The sequence below is a fragment of the Erithacus rubecula genome (assembly GCF_903797595.1).
Source record: "Erithacus rubecula genome assembly, chromosome: 6".
NCBI classification, from domain to species: Eukaryota; Metazoa; Chordata; class Aves; order Passeriformes; family Muscicapidae; genus Erithacus; species Erithacus rubecula.
Window position 1 is genome coordinate 5,395,785 of NC_136688.1, and position 19,710 is coordinate 5,415,494.

Below are 19,710 nucleotides of genomic sequence, written 5' to 3' on the forward strand. Positions count from 1 at the left end.
CTTAAGAATAAGCAGATAAATGGTGTTGGCCATATTTCCATGCTAGAGATGAGAACAAAGTGTGCATACTGTATGGAGTATTTACCAGGGTACACCCAGAGTTTCAGGCCTACCACTAGCCTTGAATTTTCACATTCCTAAAGAGGAGCCACACCATCATGCAGTCCTTAACATTCCTTACACTAATTTAGAAATTAGCCCCAAGAAGAGGTGATTTGAAATGCTGACCTGGTCTCAAGTAATTGAGTGCTGTCATTGATTGCAGTGAAACCTGCCTTTCACTTCAGGCCTTCTGAAAGGGGAAAAATAGTCGATAAAATGAACATTGTGGGGAAAATCCTGCCTTAATTGCCAGATGAGAAAGGGAGGCAGTGAACTATAGGATCTTGAATACCTTCCTTTAAAGTCAGGAGTGCAGAATAGGATGCCACCTCAGGGAATGTTTCCTTTATTTGGATTTTAGGGCTCTTAGGAATGCAAGCTGGCATCTGGCTAAAAATTGACCAGCTCTTCAAAACTATTGAATAACTTCCCTTTTTACTGGGATCAGAATATCTTTAAAAATGCAATCACTGTCTCTTTAATGGGGTGAAGGGACCCATCCCAGAGACCTTTGCACTTTAACTGATGTAATGGTACCCAAGAACAGCCATATCTTTCAGAAACTCTAGAAAATGTTAGTTGTAAGAATTAGAGGAAAGGGGCTGGATTCCTGTGAGGATGGGCACAGCTGGGCAGACACAGATATGGGGTGGAGGTGCCCCTTGCTAGATGACGTGCCCACCTGCCAGCGGTGGCTGAGAAGACTTGAAAATTTTGTTTGACTGTCTGTGAGAGACAGATAGCATGCATCAGTCTCAGCTCTTGGGAGGGAGAAGGCAGATGTCAAGAGTTTGCAATGCCAAGCTTGGCACTTGGGCCAGCTACACCAGCAAGTACCAGGCACAATGTCTTGTACTGTGGGGATAAAAGTGGGAAAACTGAGAACTGCAGAAATGGCTGTTTTCAAAGAGCTGAGGATTGTCTTACTTGGAGCACCAACATATAATTAAAGCAGTTTTCAAGATGAAAAGGAGAGAGATGTTGTCTCCTATTTCTAAGCCTTAGTCCAGCTAAGCAAGAATTACATGTTTAATTCTGAAAAGCGAATAACTTTGATGCCCAGTTCAAATGGGTTTAAGTTATTTGAGCCCTTAGCTAGATTGGGGTCATTTTTTTTTTTGTTCCTTCTCTGTAATTAGTGCAATTACTTAGCAAAGATATTTCCCAGGACTTAGTGGTAAGTCACCACTTTATAATTTTCTTTTAACATTTCTGAACTGATTTCATTTTGAAGATCACTACCAATTAGCACTAATCTTCCTTTGGCCTTTGGTGGACTTTGAATGCTTTGTGAAGTTTATGGACTACATTGAACTGAAGTTAGTTTTAGAAATGCAAAATAAGGGACACAGGGTTGAGGTTGGGCTTTTCATAACATCACAGTTATGTATCTTTAATAATGATTCTCTGGTACTGAAGACATTTCAAAGGGTCAGAGCACTTCTGTTATTTCATGAGAATGAAACACAGAGTACAGATAAGTCATTAAGTGGCCTGTAAATCCCTACTCTTGGGTGCAGATCTTCTCTATCGTGATTTATACTAAGCTTAGAATAATCTCTTTATAACTTTAAATACAGTAAACAAGACCAAATTTCGCGTTGCACTAGAGCTTTCAGATAGCTCCATAATTAGTAGAATTATAGAATGGCTAAATGTGACTAGCTCTTATGGATTCTCTGGCAGTAAGATACAAGAAGGGAAGGATAAGGGAGATCAGTGGTTTGGTTTTGATCTCTTGGGACTCACTGTAAATCAGTAAGGCAATAATCTAAAATTAATGCAGTGACCATGGCAATAGTGGTGTGAGAACACACTTGGATCCATTAACTCCTAATTCCAGTGGCTACGGAAGGACTGGGACCATAGTGTTTGCTTAAAACACTGTGAAATGTGTTTTCAGTTGTGGCTCATACCCAGCTGGTCCAGCTGTCAGCATTAGTGTCTGCCTATCTGTCTGGGCCACATAGCTGCTCTAAAAAAATCAGAGGATCAGTGCAATACTGGAGAGGTTTTCATTCCCAAAACATCACTTCCTGTGAGATTCAAAGGAAGAGAAATCTCACTCCTAATTGATTTCTTTTCCTTTTGTATCAAAAAATTATCCCTAAAGTATTTTCAGGATCTTCTCCCTTCACAAAGTCCGTTCTGGGGAAAAAATAGTTCTTTGATCTCTGTGGCAAAATGGTCAACCCTGAGCCAAGTTAGTACAGCCCCCAATTTAAATGTTTTTGCAATACCTGCAAAAGACCTATGAAATGTTTTGTTGCTGCTACCTATGAAATGTTTTGTTGCTGCTAGGTTTGGTTAGATGATCTTGGTGAAAACTAATCTGAGCTCTGCATCCTTTATATCCTTATGGCTAGAAAATACAGCATCGTGTTATTTCCATCCTGTCCCAACAATATTGTTGTTCTAGCGAGGCAGACTTGTTAAAGTGTCAAAGATGGTAAGAAAGCTGGCTTTGGGGGATGCAAAAGGGAAGACTTTCTTTTGTTATAGCTAATAAAAGTTGTGCCCCCTTGCAGAGGCCACTTTGTGCCTGCTTCTGGACCATGGTTGTCCATTGCTGGGTCATGGCTCTGGCTTTTGAACCTTTCTCTCCTACAGTCCCAGGTGGCTGGTAGACTCATCCTTTGTGTTTATACCATCTGCCCTTCTGGATGGCTGCCAGACCCAGGATCCACAGCCCCTCAGTGACCTGTAAGAGGAGACTCGATGGCTTTCTGTTATACTTGAGTTCCTGATCTTTTAGAGATCTTTTAGGAGAGGAAAAGTTTCTTTCCTCTGTGTGTGGTATTTCCCTCCTTCCCCAGCCAGGAGCAATGAGGAGTGTGATTTCCATTTTGCAGGAATATGCTTTTCACTTTGTGTCTTGGGGGAGTATCAGCAGAGTTTGGAGTATCTCCAGCATTTGCGGAATGTTCACGCGCCCGTCCCCTTCCTTTGGCACGTACTGAATGCTCGGTGCCTCCATCCACACCAGGCAGTCCCTGAGCTGCCAGGGTCTCTTTACATCTGCAACAGCAGCTGTGATATCCCTACACACAGCAGGATTTCCCTCTCTCCGTCCCCACAGCGAGCCGTAGGGGCTGTCTGAAGTGAAGCTGATGCAAACACCATCTTCCTGGAGAGTCTTTGCCTCTGGAGGCTGTAATGACTTTGAGGCCCGAGGGCCAGGCCTGAGGCAGCACGACTTTGTGGCTATATTCCAGGTTAGCATCCCTCTGAAAGCACTTCATCCAGGAAGGAATATCCTGAGAGGGGGAAGACTACAAGACTCTTCTTATGTTATTCGAAGGAGATTTGTCTAAATGAATTGCTTCTTGGAAGCAGCGCAGTTGCACTCTCTCTCTCTCTGGTCTTTGTTTTTTTCCAAAGGACATAGAATAATTGTTAAACAAAACAACCTTGTTAAATCAGAATGAGATTACACCAGCCTGGTTCATTCCGACTACTTTATATTTGTTAGCTGTTTTTCCATTTCAGTTGTGTGCAGTGTCCTTTTGCTAGCATTATTTTTGTTCAGTGAGAGGGTAAGCAGGAAGGAAAATGAGCTCTCACTGCAAATATTTGGAAAGAAGGAAACCAGTCTGTATATGGGAGGGAAATATTTGAGCTGTGAGATTTTAAATGTTTCTGTACTATCTGGCTGTGTTTTACCTTACATACCGCAACACAAGACAGACCTGTTAGGACTTTTCTCACTAGTAAAGAAAATGTTTCCTGCTTCCCTACAGGCTGTCTCATTTTCTCCCAGCAGTTCATAAAGCTGTGGCATGTCAAAAAAGAACCTCTCTTGATGTATTGACTTGATTTTTCCATTAAAAATTAATTGCTTCCTATTTGATGAATGGTGATAAATAATGACTTTTCAAGTGTGCAGCGATCTCAAGTATACTTAAAGCTCTGAGTTGAAGGGACTTTGCAGGTGTCTGAAGTCATGGCTTCACAGAGGGGACACAGGGAAGAAAGATTTTTGTGGTAAGACACCCCCACAAGTTAACAGTCAAGTTACTAATTCTTACCTGTAAGTGTGAATGACTTTAGTTAACAGGTGGTGTGTATGAAAGCACCATCTTCCTACTTGAGTTAGTGTCACATCAAGATCTGGCATCTTTTATTTCCTTCCATCCTAGAAAACCTTAATTCAGTGTAGTTGAAAAGAAATAACCCCAACCCCAAAGAATCATACAAAAATCACACGCTTAGTCAGGATGTTATTTTATGGGCAAATTAAGACCATGACCAACTGATTTAATTCAGTCAACGGGGGGAAGCACACATGTGCAACTTTAACACACAACAGAAAAAATTGCATGTCACATTTGGACAGGTCCTCCTGTGCCCACTCTGTTTGAAAGAGCTTATGGTTTCCGCTTACTGTCAACTGCAGCAAAATTACAAAAAAATTAAGTTATATTTTTTTCTTATATCTGAAGTTGCAGTTACTCCAATCTGTCTAGCAAAATTTATGTCCATGGAAGTTCTGTCTCCCCTAAAAATTAATTCTCAGCTGTTCCACATCATTCATTGCTATCAGCTCCTGCAGCTCTTGTCACTTGTATCTTCCTCTATGTATTTACTCTTCTGGTTTTTGATTTCAGATTGAATTTGAGCTAATATTTCAATTGAATTTATATCCCTTTGTGGGATATAAAAACAATCTCCTTTGTTTTTGATATTATTTTTCAAACACTGCAGAACATTTTAGAAAACACTGAGTGCATGCAAAAGATATCTAGTTGAAATTTTTTTTTTAATTGGGCAATGTGCTCAAAAGGTTAAAAACTTTATTCACAGTTTTCTGCTTCTCAGTTCAGTTCCCCCTGCCTGGGCCTTTTTCTGGTGTCTCTGCGAGTTCTGCTTGCAGATGAAGCAGAGAATGGGGAGTGCAGAGTATTATAAGGAGTCTTTAAGCATCATAGTGGTAATGTATTTCTTTTCCCCCCCTAATTTCTTGAGTCTCTGGATGACATTCAAAAAAGTCAAACCTTTTCTGTCTGAAAGAAAAGCAGTATCTTTTACATAGAGAATGTGCATGGTGGATTCCTATGTGATTTGCAGTGAGACTGCTGGGTTGTGTGTGAGGGTGGAGGGTAGACAGGAAAATCTGCATGTAGCACATCAAATTATTATTAAACAGTTCTGGCAGAATCTGTCAAGGAAAGTAAGATAAATCAGGGTGAAGGCAAAAAAAATTGTGTAAGGTAGTTTATACAAAGCAGTTGCCATTATAAATAATAAAGCAAAAATGCATTCTTTGGAAACTTTCCAATTCATTTTTACCAGTTCTGCCTTAAATAACTGACAGTTTTTGTAGTACTTTGTGTTCTCACTCATTCCTCTTCCTTTGCTATGGGAATCTCCACAAGTACTCTTGGCTTCTTGGTTTGGATCATAGATCTGCATCTTTGTTTCTTGCTCTTGTTTGTTTGTTTGTGTTTTGTATGCCACATCCTAGGACCTAATCACCAAGGTGATGTTCTTTATATAGATCTCTTGGCATCCAAGGCTTGTTTCTAGCCAGAGCCCTCCCAGATAAACAGAAACATGAAACCTTGGCCATTAATGCACTGCTCCACTAAATCCTTTGTTCTCAGGAAGAAATCCCAAAAACCTGTGAAGAACACCTATGTTTTAAGGAAAAGTTAGGCTGCTATGGGATTCTGACAAAACTATAATTAAGTATTGGCACCAATTTATCTTTCTGTTTACAAGCAAGAAAATTATTAATACAGGTTTTTAAATCCGGGGAAAACTGAGAAAACAATTAATTCTTCCTGTCAGGAGCAGTTACAGAAACACTGTCTCTGATGGCCCAAATTCACTTGGCCAGAGTCAATGCTGCCAATTGCTGTATTTAGCATCAGTGCAGCATAAAAGTCCTGCTGTCTCAGACATCTGTCAACACTAGATGAATTGTTTGGTTAATATGGAGGACAGAATACAGGTGAGGTTCTCTTCCCATTGCAGTCAATAATAAAATGCTTGCTCATGGCCAAGGGCAGTGTAATTAATATATAGGGAAATGTTTAAATCCATGGCATCTTGAAATATTAATTAGTAACATAAAATGTTTGTTTTGCACATACCTTGCTCTTCCCTTTTGTTTGCCTTGGGCTAGTGGTCTTATTATTTAAGTCTGAGAAACAGAATATATATATCACTGTTTTAATTCTAGGTTAAATATTAGCCAATCATTATTTTAAAATATTTGTCTCCTAAAGCATATAGTAGGTGATGGTTTATGCACTCAAGCAATGAGATGTATTTCCCTTATAACTGGATGAAAACAGGAAGTGATGTTTCTCTTGGTATACTGAAATGCTGGCTAAATAATTAGAAAACTTGTAGTTAACCTGAAAATCATATTTATTTCTTTTTAAAAACAGCTTTTAATTTCAGTAGAATCAGAGAAGGCCATTTGTAAAAGAATAGATATTCCTATCTCAACTGAAGTTGCTGTGCAATTAAAAAAATTAACTGGATGATCTTTTCTCAAAAGGACAATTCTGTAATGGGACTTGTTAACTTAGTTACCAATTCTTCTTGAAATAATTATTACTTAAATTTGAGAATCAAATAGCATCCTTCCATATCCATCAGATGCATTAAGCATTACCTTTCAACATCTGCCTGATAATAACATTTCACAGAAATGGGCTTCCGAATTAAGCATGGAATTCCTCCTTCAGAATCAGGCCTCTGGATCTGCTGACTGCCCTTTTCCAGGGACATGGGTTGGATCCTAGTTGCCTTCAAACACAGGTTTATCCAGAAATCCTGAAAGTGGATTGGGTCCAGATTTGATCATCTGAACTAGTGAGAGAGGAAGGAGAGGCTAAAGCAAGGAGAAATGAAAGCTGTTGACAAGTGGCAGATGTGTCATTTGGATTGAATAAAACAAAGCTAATCCATAGGGGACATCTTTAGTGTGGCCTTTGGGATGTGGCTTTTTTTCCTCCTTGCCTATGTGATTGTGGCAGGCAGCCTTTGGAGCCTCTGGTGTGAGAGCAGCTGTGGGTGAGCTGAGGCTGTGCTGAGCTGCGAGGAGAGGCTGCTCCTCCTTTCCAGGGCCATCCCCTCCCTGTGAAGCCATGCTGACTCAAAGTGCTCGCAGCTCTGTAGCTGTCCTGCTGTGACAGCTTGATATGATGTTGGAGAGCAACGACAAACAGCCAGGAGGTGACGGGAATAGCTCTTGCCTGTTGTGCAAGGAAATGCTAAAAGCCAAAGAGCAGCACTGCCCAGGAGAACTCCCCTGTGAAAAGCAGCTCAAGGTCCATCTGCACTCGGAAACTGAAGTAATGTAATATTAAAGAAAGTGCTGCAACAGCTGGAAGTGCAGCTGTAGCACTGCTGAGTCTGAGTCCTGGACACCTCCATTACCCTGGCTCCTGGGTGCCACAGCCAAGTTTTGCCATGGTCAGACCTAACACTACAGCAGCTGGGGTTTTCCAGCCCAATATGTGGGTCTGGGGCTGTTATTTTCAGCCATGTCACTAGCACATCGAGCAGCTTCCAGAAATAGCTCCATCTTGCTTCTGCCAACAGACATCTATTGTTGACTGTAGCAGGATTTGGGCTGCCAAGTGATTGGTGTATGCCAACATATTTCCGTGGAATTTTTGGTATCACTTTTACCCTTCAGGTAAGAACGTAATTTAGTTGAGAATGCTGTGGTTATGGTAGCCTGAAACCTCCATGTTAAGGAGCATTCTTCAGAGCTGGACTGAGAGAAATGAATGACTGTGCCCCATTTTTTTGTAAGGAGCTAGTCCTATCTTAGTCAACACAAACACATTTCATAAAACATATGTGGATGGTGAGAAGCTGGTAGAAAACTAGTTCAGGAGTTTCCATTCTTGCAACTTGTTTGTCTTCCATTCTTCTGTTCCTTTCATGACTAAACAGATTTGTCTGGATGCCTTAGTTTCTACTCAATGAAACTTCAGTACTCTGTGGGAATTCAGTAAACCAGAAACACAACTTGGTGCTTGAGAGGCTGCTTCCATTTTGAGAATGTGTTTTTAGAGAAGTAGGGTGTGAGTAGATGTGGGTAGTGAAAGAAATGGCACCAATCATTGCAGTCTTGATTTCTGAAGGCATTTCCTGAGTTATTTTAAAGGTTTTACGTATAGTTACTGTAACCTTAACTCTGAATATGAACTGTTTTTTTCTGAAATGAAAACTATTAAGTCTAGACTTCTTTCTTGCTTCATTGAAGTCACTTGAAATGCTTTAGTCCCTGAGTTTCACACACAACAATTTCTTCCATGAAAACAGGATGGAAAAAAGCTTTACCTGCTCTTATCTTTCACATCATGTCAACTTCTATTTGCTAATATATTTTGTGCATATATTTTATACTCTGTACTTTTATGGTTTCTATTTTGTCATTTTCATTGAGTTCACATCTGATTTTTCTAAAGAATTAATTTTTCTGTGTGGACAAAAATCAGATGGATTTTATCCTAAATTAAAAGTTGTATTTTTGTATTGGCAAAGTGTGGCATGTAAAGCATGTCACTTAAGACATTTTCTCAACGGCTTGCAAATTAAAATAATAAATACTCTAGGCATTAACAATTACCTTGTAGAAATGGATCATAAACGAGTCAGAAAGGGTATATATGTAAACCAGACTCAAAGGTAGCTGTTGTTTACATGCCAGCAATTTACACTGGCTTCCTTCTCCGTGCAATCAGTGTTACCACAGAAACTGCAACAAGATGCGGCAGTGGGAGAGACAAAGCTCTTCATCAAGAAAGGCAGTCACTAGCCATAAAACTCTCTTCATCTTATCCCCACTGTTCAAAGGGTGTAAAATGCTGCTATGTCACAGTCTCATTGCAAACAGTGTAAATTCAGCCTTTTGTAGGGAAATGATGTTGGTTGTGGCTGCAGGAACACCTTGGACAGTGCAGGTTTTACTGAAAGCTCATCTTTGAGCTGCTCTTGGGTTAGAAACAGCCCCATGATGTAGACCTTGAATGAAGCATGGAAGAATCTGGACAAAATTAGCCACTACCTCTAGTATTTTTAATGAATTATGGGGAAGATGTTTTGATTTTTTTTTTCCACAGCAGTTAGATTAAAATGCATTCAGCTGCTCTTGTGCAGGTCTAAACAGTAAGTTTGGGACTGTCTGGACTTGCTTTCCATAACTGCTGATGGAAGTGATAAAACCCTAATTCTCCCATATATTTTTCCTTAAGGTAGAACAATAGGTTGGCTACAGAACTAAAAACCCATTGGATTTGAGGGAATTTGTGGCTGTAGAAGTAATACTCAGGTTGTGTCTTCATGGCAATACAAGGGTGGACAGGGACTCTTCTGCCATTGCTTTCTCTAGAAGCAGCTGTGCTGATGTGCTTAAGGCCCTTAAGAAAGGAAAGAAACAGACATTTCTTCTTCATAAACTCAGCACAACACCCTTTTCCTTATATGAGCCTGCCTTTAGGCTTTGACTGCAGACTCATCATGAGTGGACTTTTTAGGGATTCCCTGTGGGATCCAGTCTGGTCTCTGCACTCTCCAAGCAGGTGTTCTATGAAGTAGAGAGGCAAAGGCTTTTCCATGCTTTAATAATGTGTCTTAACATGCAGGAATCACTCTTTATATACAGGAGCATCACTGTATTTTCACCTGTGCTCCTGGTGCTTGCTGGAACCCCTCATCCATTTGTAGCAAATATTGGATACCAAATTTGCCTCCAAGGATAGTGCAGGATGTGCAGGACAGTTGTGACCCCAAGCATGGGCAGCACCATCTCTGCTTCTGGGGCATTTGAGGTCACAGCTGAAGTACAGGTAGCTTCAAGGAGCCAGCATTCCTTCTGGTTACTGTGAGGCAGTGGAAAAGATTCAGACTGCCAGGAGGGAGAAATGATGAAGCTCACTGTAATCTCACTGCTGAGTATCCTGTGAGATGCTGACACTCTGCTTTAATGGGCTTGAGGTAGCTAATGTTCTTTTTAGGAAAATGATTTAGTAGATGGAATAAGCCACACTCTGGCATGAGAAACTTGCACGGATACCAACAAATTTAGGCAGAACTCCTGAGCTGCTCTAGACCTCTGGTCTGGTGGTGCTATATAGCTTTAAATGAAGATATTGCCATCAATCAGCTTGTCATCTACCTCACTACCCACTTGTATTAAATGATTTCACTATCAGCTAAGATGGAGTACACCACTGAGTGTCAGATTATAAGTGTCTAGAGAGATTAGATACTGAAATTAGATGGATAACATCCAGGCTGCTGCGCTGGATCTCCCAGTGTTGCTGTTGCCAACATGTCCTGCTCCAGTCAGATAAAACCTTACCTAGCTGTGCTCCCTCACTTGCTTCCCTGAATGGAGGATGTGCTAATGAGGGTTGTGTAAAGCCAGTCTCCTGAGAAAGTCCCAGTGTCTGTGGGCACTACATGAGCAATGTGGCATCTAATTCTCCTGTATAAATAGTCTGGCACGTTGCAGCATATGTCTCAGTTCATCAGATGCCTTAGCAAGCTCTAACCCTGTCTTGTTCAGTTTCTTAAATCAGTAGCTTCTCAATATGTTTTTTCTTTGGTTGTACTTCGACCTAAGATGATTTTAAAAAGTAGTAATTACATTATTGTTAAAAAAAAAACAAAAAAAAAAGGTTAGCTAAGAGATCTGAAAATTAGTGAGGCCCAAGATGACAGCCATCCTTGGAGAAACTATCCTTCTCCCTGGGTTAACTGATTTTAATGTGTCAGATAGCATGGGATTTAAAATTGGATGCATGGGTGTTAACATAATGCCTTAGTTTCTGTCTTCTTATGGCAGGAAAATATTCTGCTGAGAAAAAGCTAAAGATAATGAGAAACAGCATTTAGGTTCCTGTTTCCACTGATGTTTTCCTTCCCTCATGGAGGGGCACAACCTTAGGAATATGCAAAAGGACAACTGGGTTGGTCAAAGGCCTTGTCACAGATATCTCTGGGTTATGTTAGAAACATTTTTATGAATACTTTGGAAATATTCACAAATGTGTAGGGATTATTTAATTATTCATAGGTCACACCTGTAGAAACAAGTAAACTGTTTTCAGTTCGTATTTTGAGAGATCAAGAAGAGTACAATAACTCATTAAACAATAACAGTGACTTCTCTAAATTAAAAAACATAATGACTTAAGGTCCCAGGGATTAATACTGGGAGAGGATCTCCTCTATTTTCTGTAGATTTTTTCTTATTCTCCAACTAGACTCCACATTTGTAGGAGAGAAGGAAATAGTTCTCAGAGTTTAAATATGAATGTGGATGTATGTACCTACATACACTTAGGTTATTTTGCTTGTACCAATTATCATTGAAAACTATCTCAGTCTCCCTGCTTAAGTGAGCTGTCATAGCATGGCTTTGTTCTGAAATAGGGTCCTCTGATGTTCCTCCAAGAAAATAATAAATGACATTCAGGAAAATAAAGTAATAAAGGCAGTAGTATGAGTTCAAAATAATTTTGGGGATTTTTGTGGGAATTTTTCATGGTAGAAATGTTATTTTTAGAAATCTCTAGATCTATTCCTGAGCTGCACCATTTGGCAGTCTTAAAACAGAATTCAGTTTTATGCCAATGGTGCCCTTAATTCATGTGTTATCTTAAAATCATTCCCTGCAATTTGTATTACAAAAGATTGGGAAAACAGAATTCTTTTTTCTTTATGATCACTATTTTTTTTTCTGTAGAAAGTTAACATAGTTGCAAATTAAAAATTTCAACCCTGACAAGATCACAGATATGAATTCCAGCTCAGCTATACCAGCAAGTACCAGGATCAACTATCAAACAAAATATAAAACTACTCAGGAATTCCAAGAGAAGAGCTGAGCAGTGCTTTATTTAAGAGAGCTGCTTCAGGAGTTAATTAAGGTAGTCAGAAAGTTCAGGCTCCTTGCCCAGATTTCTGTTTAGAAGGAGCCTGAATTTCAATGCTCCCAGTATGATGGCTGAGCTCAACTAAATAACTGAAGTATTGCTATAAGAAAATTGAAAGGAATCCTGCATGTTTGAGATATAAAATTGGACCACTGGGCAATCCCATGTACAGGCTGCTGAAGGAAGGTGAAGGAGTTGTGGAAAGCTTTAGTATTCTTTGTTATGGGGTATGAGATCTCTGACTATGATGGAAGTTTTGCCCAGTGCCTCTGTGGTGCAGAACAGAAATAAGGATTTCAGTCTACTGGCAATTTCAGTCTACCTTGCAAGCCAGTATGGTCAAGCCACTAAGGGGAGCATCTCAAGGATGGTGAGGAGGAAGGTGGGAAGGGCAGGTGCTAGGTTGCTGTTGAGAAGTGTTTGTACACTCCTGTTCCCTCTTGTGGGATTCCTCTCTTATTTGTGCCCTCAGGCATGAGCAGCTCTGCTGAATGACATGGCACAGCTTTTCTTTTGCAAATCTCTCCTATCTCCTCTCAAGAGTGGCTCTGGCTCACCTTGCCTGGTTTCTTTCTCTTGGAGGATGCACTGGCCAGAAGCTCTTGGCTTCCTCCCTGTGGGTGGTCAGGAGGGGAAAGGGACAAGTCCATGTCCCTGCCTGCACCTCAGTGGCACTTGGTGAGTCTAAGATTTGCACATTTGCTAAAGAACAAAGATGGGCATGCATGGAAAAAGACCAAGATGATGTAACAGATGCCCACCTGCCCAGAAAATATTGAGCTTTTGCTACCCTTCTCAGGGAGAATCACAGGTTTTACAGCAGCATCCATTGGGTGCAGCAGAGATACTCCTAGCTTTAATATTACTGCTTTTGACCTGTTTAGATCTACTGACAGTGGTAAGTCTGGTGGATTTTTTTTTTTTTTTAAGCAGGGAGAGCCAGTACTTCTTTCTCATTTTTGTTAATAAATTTTTTGATTAATTTAAGAAATAAATTGTGTTGCACATCACACATATCGTGAGAAAATTGAAAGAATACTTGCATATCTCAGTAAGGATACTAAAAGGATTAAGCATTTTTTGTAAAGTATTTTGAATTTCTGAAAATTGTTATGGAAAAGGACAATATTATTCTCTGCATTAATATGAGATGTTGAAGTAGAGCAGGGATACCTATGATAATTTAAAACTCATCTCATGCATTTATAAATCCTCCTCTTTTTTTTGCTATTCTTATAGTTCCTATTTCTGAAGATGCTCACTGTCAGCAGTTTGTAGGCAAATCACTGAAATTTAGGGATGCTCAGCCCCAGTGCTGATTATTTTTCTTCATCACAATTCACAATGCTTTCTTTAAGCTCATGTTGAAGACCAGGTTCTCAGCTGGAGTAAATGCAGGTGGCTGTGTTCAGGTGAACATCTCTATGCCTTATTTGTGCTAGATAAAGGTCATGTATCCTGACGTACAAATGTCTCAGTTTGCACTGTGAAAACTATTGCTTTTTGTTTTCCCAGTAGTAAACATACTGCAGAAGAAATAGGTTTCAAAATCCTGCTGGTCATCTGTAAGGTGGTTTAGAGTTCATCCTGTTCTGTTAAGACATGACATTTGTAGTGCAGGCCTAGTGAGGGAGTAAACTGGAACGACCTCATAGTTGCCAACATCAGCAGAGACAACTGGATGCTGCTGCAGGGTTTAGCTGGTATTATTTCAGAATAAATTCCTTTCTTTAGGGCTTTGACTCCTGCTGACTGTCTGAAATGCAGCTGCTGTGCTGAAATACGTCCTGAAAAATTGTATCATATGGATAATTTCAGCAGTACCAATAGCAGCAGGCAAGGGTTAAATCACAGACTTCTTGCCTCTTCGGTATTCCTGGATAATAATCCACCTACAATGACTCCATTCTGTGGGTAGAAAATGCCTACCTCTTTTTAAACATAATTTATGCACTCCTTTGCCTTTTGAAAAGGATAGACACCAGCCAGGTAGAAGACTGCTCTGCTGCATTAGGGCTCAGAATTAACCATCAAATGTATGCCTGATGTGCGAGTCAATCTGCCAAGTCATAAATGTTACAAGCAGACATCTGACTACAGCGTGTATTTTTAAAGTGTGCTTTTTGGCACAAACACTGCTCCTTCCAACCTGTGCTAAAAGGACAGGGATACACATGCTGTTAACCTGGCACGGTATGAAACCTGCCATAAACTGATTTCCCCAGAGGATTTCTCCCTGCAAGGGCTGCGTGCTGCAAGGCAGCGTCTCCCGGATGATTCCAAGTGTCCTTGACTGGATCTGCAGTAAGCAGGAAGGTGCATGGTGGTTTCTTCTGTGATGCAGTGGTGGCATCTGAGGGGGCTGAGGGTGTGAAGGAAGCTCATTCCTTCCCCAGCCCCACCCCCATGACAAAAAAGTTCCTGGGCTTGGGCCTGAAGGAGTTGGTTGGTGAGAAGTTTCTGCTTCTCAAGTAAAAGTCAGACCTAGAAAATTCTATGGTGGTTGCATAAGTGCTGAAATTGCCACACAGCTAAAGCCTGAAAAGCAAGCAATTGACTGGGGAACATATTTCTAATGTAATTGCATTTTGACCTTTTTTTGTTGGTCTTGCTTTGAGTTTTGATTAACTTCACATTAATTATAATCAGTGAACACTGAGGAAGAAAAGGGATGGTTTTGTTCATTTGGGGTTTTGGTTTTGGTTGGCTTTTTGGTTGAAATTCCAGCAGCTTTCTGCTGTTATTCTGTTTGGAAAAGGATTAATTCCTGCTCCTTTCAGGAATTACCCAAGAAAAAGAAATTAACAGAGAAGTCAAATTTGACACTTTCGATTCCTTGAATTAGGTAATGATATAAGCAATTTTAGGCTATCCCTGTGTGCTATAAGGAATAAATCCATGGTAAATATGAGTTAGAATTTATCCTTCAAAAGCAACATACACATTTTTGAGGAACACAATGACCTCTGAGCAATGACCAAGGCATCCAGCCATTTTCTGCTCACCTATAGCAAGAATTACCAGATTATTACAGTGGAGCGTCTTGTGCTGCTCACATATCTGCAACATACCCTCTGGTCTGCATCCCAATCAGAGGGCATTTTCAGAGACACTGGCATCTGCAACACAGATGGACAACTGTTTTATCATCTGCCTCACTCCCTGAGTCTCCAGGGCAATAACTGGGCTACTTGTTGTCCCAACACATTGCCAGAAGAGGTGCCAGTGTCATTCTGCTGTGTCTCTCCTGACTTCTCTGCCTCTCCCCTGATTTGTAACAGTACCTCTGTCACTTCTGGCTCAATGTTTCCCTGGAAGTGATTGGCTCATCTTCAATATCTGCCTGATGCCTTTGTGCCAGAGGTCTTGTAATGTAAGGATGATCCTGGAGACAGAGCCAGGCAGCTGAGAAGAAGGTGAGTGCTCCCACTCTGCTTTGTGCCTTCCTGGGATTGTTCAGGGTGCCCCAGTGTATGTCAGCTTCAGCACACCCAGCATCTGCTCTGGCATCTTATTCCACAGGGTGCTGGTCTCTTGGAGCAGACCCACTTTGCTAGACTCAGCTCATCCTTAGTCTGCCTGCTCTGGGAAGGCAATGTGTTTTCTGGCAACAGCCAAGATAAAAATCAAAGGCTCATTCTTTTGCACTTCAGGGCTGATGTATAACTTGTTCCTCCCATTCAGAACCTCTGGTCAGAATACACAGATTATGGAGACAAGGGGTTAATTCACTTAAACTATTTTCTGACTTTATGGGATTGCCACAAACCAAAATGTGGGGTCTGGTAAAGCATGTTAGGGTTTAAATTTATATGTTTTTGTTATAAAATGCCTATATGAGAAGACATGCATTTAAATTTTGTCATGTAATTAAAGTTATTTATTAGAGCTGCTGATAGTCTGTTATGCACAATCTGCTGGGTACATCTTGCATTTATTTTTCATCTGAAACAGCAGAAATAATTTTGTGAATTTTAAACTGTTGTTTTGCAGATGCAGTGTTAAATGTTACTAGATTTTACCTCCCCCATCCACAAAAGCTTTGTTTTCTCATTTCCTGTCAATCTTGCTGAGGAATGCTGAATAATCAGAATGAAACAAAGATAAAATTGCCTTCTGATCTCTCTGATTTATTTTGAGAAAACTTCAGTTCCTTCTGTGTCAAGGTGTCCTCACTTCACCCCCTTAGAGAAAACATGATAGTGGAAATTCATCTAGTGTCTCCAATTTATCTTCAAATTGCTGTGCAACTGTTAGTCTCCACAATACCCAGAAGAGGTAGATAAATAATGTTCTATTATCCTGATTATAGATGTAAATCATTAGCAAGAAGTTATGGTGTGCCAGAACTCTCATTTGAAGTCATATCAAGAGCTGGTGTATTTCTGGGCTTCCCAAATAAGATTATAACACTTTTATCAGCTACCTTATCTGGTTGTTGCTTCAGCTCCATCACTGTATCTGCCACTGAATCTTAACACATATTTTTGTATTGTAGTCCTCAGTGAAGAGAACACATTAAGAAGCCACAGCTTTTCATTTAGACAGCAAATATTCTCAATTAAAGATCACTCATCTAGACCTTTTTTAAATTAATGTGACCCAACAAGGGCAAAGGGGTGCATGAAAATCACACCCAGAATAATTCCTGTAAGAGGATCACTGCTGGAACCATCACAGCATCTTTTAGTCTGACAGAACAAGTGCCTGTGGTGTGCTCTCACTTCCACAAGTACCTTATATATTTAAGCCACTTGTTTTCTCCTGAATTCCCATTTTGTCTTGGATCACAGCTGAAAAGAGTCTTTGTGTGTGGTGAAGGACATAATTCTTGTGCAGGACTCCTGAAATTTGGCTAGGCTGGAATGCTGAAATACCCACTCTAGAGCTCTTAAGGAAATGAAGTTGGCCTCTTTCTCTCTCTTTTTTTGTCCTGCCCAGCTCTTGTGCCAGCCATCAAGGTGTCCGACCTTCACAGAAGAAAATGAGTGCATCAGAACACGCTGTCCAAAATCCTCACGTGTCCTTACAGCAAAGGCTTCTCCAGAATTAGCACTGGTCACAATAGAGGAAATTTTTCACGTGGAGCTTAACTTTTTTTTTATTCTTTGGCAAACTTGCAACAGCAAAATCTGTCCTTTTGACTACAAAATCTATTCCTGCAAAGCCCCTTCCTCCTGGGCTCTCATGAGGGCTGTTTTCTTGCTTGCAGCACATGCAGAAGGTACTGCACATTGCTAACTCACTTGTATTATTCTGACTAGGTTGTCCTCACCTTGGTGGAAAAGGAATTGCTGTAAGTGGTCACAGCCTGAGATTTCAAACGTTTGATTGTCTTTCTCTACTAGCAAGCTGCTGATTTGCCATCCTGTGTTCCCTTTCCAGGCTCTTAACTATTTGTCCCTCAGTATCCAGTGAATATTGAGGGATGAGATTTCCCTCTCCCTACAGTAATTTGTTTTTCTAGCTCTGAAGACTCCTTCCATCTCCTATTTCTAGGAGACATATCCTCCTGCAGGCATTTTCCTTCTCACTGCTTACATTGCAACCACTATTTTCTGCAGTTCCACTTCAGGAATGTCCTTCTCACGTCTGATGGTGACTCCACTGCACAGCACCCCATGCTCTGTGAGCAGGAGAGCAGCTATTCAGCAGTGATTAAAATGCTCTTTAAAACCCAGAATTGGTCCCACATATTCTGGTGAAAGAGGAGCAATCAGAAGGACGAGGACATGTTAATGCTTCCAAAGGGGAGAGTATTTTTGTGTCCACAAAAGGTTAAAAAATCACAGTGCCAGGTTGATAATAATTTGAAGATTTTTTTTTTCCTGACCTACATGGAAAGCTGTTTATATTTCCAAATAATTTAAAACTAAGCAGACAAAAATCCCTCACCTCAATCAAGATAAAGGACTGCAAGAAGCTGGATGGTATTTGTAAGTAACTCAATGGAAACTATAAAAGCAATTTGGGAAAAAATGAGATCCTTTTCTCCCTTAAAACATTCAACAAGGTTTGTTGTATTTGTCCTTCAGACTTCAAACAAGGACCTATAGTTAGTTTTAAGCAAAATATTGTGCAGAAACTTATTCCTTTTTATCTCCTGGTATTCCTTCTTAAATTTTGCTGCTTTGTTCTTTTTTCTGACTACCATTTTCGCTTTTCTATTAAGTCAATGTGAGGGGAGAAAAATAAATTAATACTGGGGAGAGAAGATAAACTTTGAGATTTTTTTCTTATGGAGAAAAGGGTAAAGCTTTGAATAAATGTTATTTGAGAGGAGGGGGAGAAATTGGAGGAAAAAACATTTTGTTGCCAAAATGTATCTACATTTCTTTGTCCAACCCTAGATCTGAACCTGGGGTACATACAATATTTTTTCTTAGCCAAAATGTCTGTGTATTATGACAAGGTTTCCTAAATGTCATCTGCAAAACTTCCAAAAATGTGAACCTCCAAAAAGATCAAGTCAACTCTCATGAGTTGCTGAATTGGAAAGACAACCTTGTACAATAAATGTTAGTGGGGCTGGTGACAAGCATGGTGACTTTACTTAAGCCTCATGTTTTTCTGTGTGTTTTAAGAAAAAAAAAAGTCTTTGCTTCAGCATAATAGGAATTGAAAACCATGAGTGACCACTAAGCATTTTGATGAAGGCAGCTGTATTTAAGAAAAAGAATATATTCTACCCTAAGCTGTGATCCTGTGGTGAATTTTGTTAACTAGAATTTGTAATTTGGGCTACTGAGTTGGCTTAAAAGCATTTTTGTGGCCTGTGGGCATTTTAATAGCAGGATTCCACTGAGTGTTATTGAGAATTATGCAGCTTGAGAGCTTCATGCCATCCTGAAATTTTTCTTGATTACAGCTGGTGTGCTATGCAGTGTAGGTAGTAAATGGAAAACATTTTTTTTCATTTGAATCCAAGTCCTTATTGATATTCCTGTCAAAATACAGTTTGTGGTCTCTCAATAAACACAGAGCAAGACTTGTGAATGTAGTTTTCACACATAATTCTGGATGTATTTGTGAGCCTTTTGCCATCTGTATACATTACAGATCTTTAGAATAAACTACTGTGCAAGTTGTACAAGCAGTTGGACAGTTGTACAAGCTCACAGCAGGAATCTCTTTTATTTTTATTTTTTATTTTCTGCAGTTGTCAAAGTGAGGAGCAAGTGATGTCACAGTGTTTCTACTATAAGTTTTGCAGTTACTAAAATTAATGATGTGCCTACAGTTATCCTAAGTGGAAATTGCATCTGTTAGACTGATATTGCTAAATAAAACCTGGTTGACTACTGGGATGAACAATATCCCCAGATATCCTCATGGAAATAAAAAAATATTTTTTTTTTTTATTCCTAACATTCACATCTATGACTTCTGCAGCAATTCTTGTGCCTGTAAACACATACATCTCTCTTCTAAAATAGATTTAGGACAATTAGAATGAAAATAGTGGATGCAATTTCTCATTGAACTGAATTAGATCTTGCTATTGAAGTCAAGAGCAGGAAAAGCTTCTATTTGCAAAAAATGTCTTCAAATCAAAGAGCAGCTCTGTGTGTTGTTCTCAGCAGACATACAGCTACATTGAAATCCTACCTGGATGAAGAGAGTACAAAAACCACTTCACCCTGGTGCTTATGAAAATGATACCTGAATGGTCAAAGCACAAGCCTATGGATACATATTC

At 39.9% G+C, this 19,710-nt stretch overlaps 1 protein-coding gene across 3 annotated transcripts in view; it reads right to left on the bottom strand.

Moving 5' to 3' along the window:
- Nucleotides 1-19,710, bottom strand: part of KCNC1 (potassium voltage-gated channel subfamily C member 1) — a 107,316-nt gene that overhangs the window by 73,353 nt on the left and 14,253 nt on the right. The gene's annotated exons all lie outside the window — the stretch shown is intronic.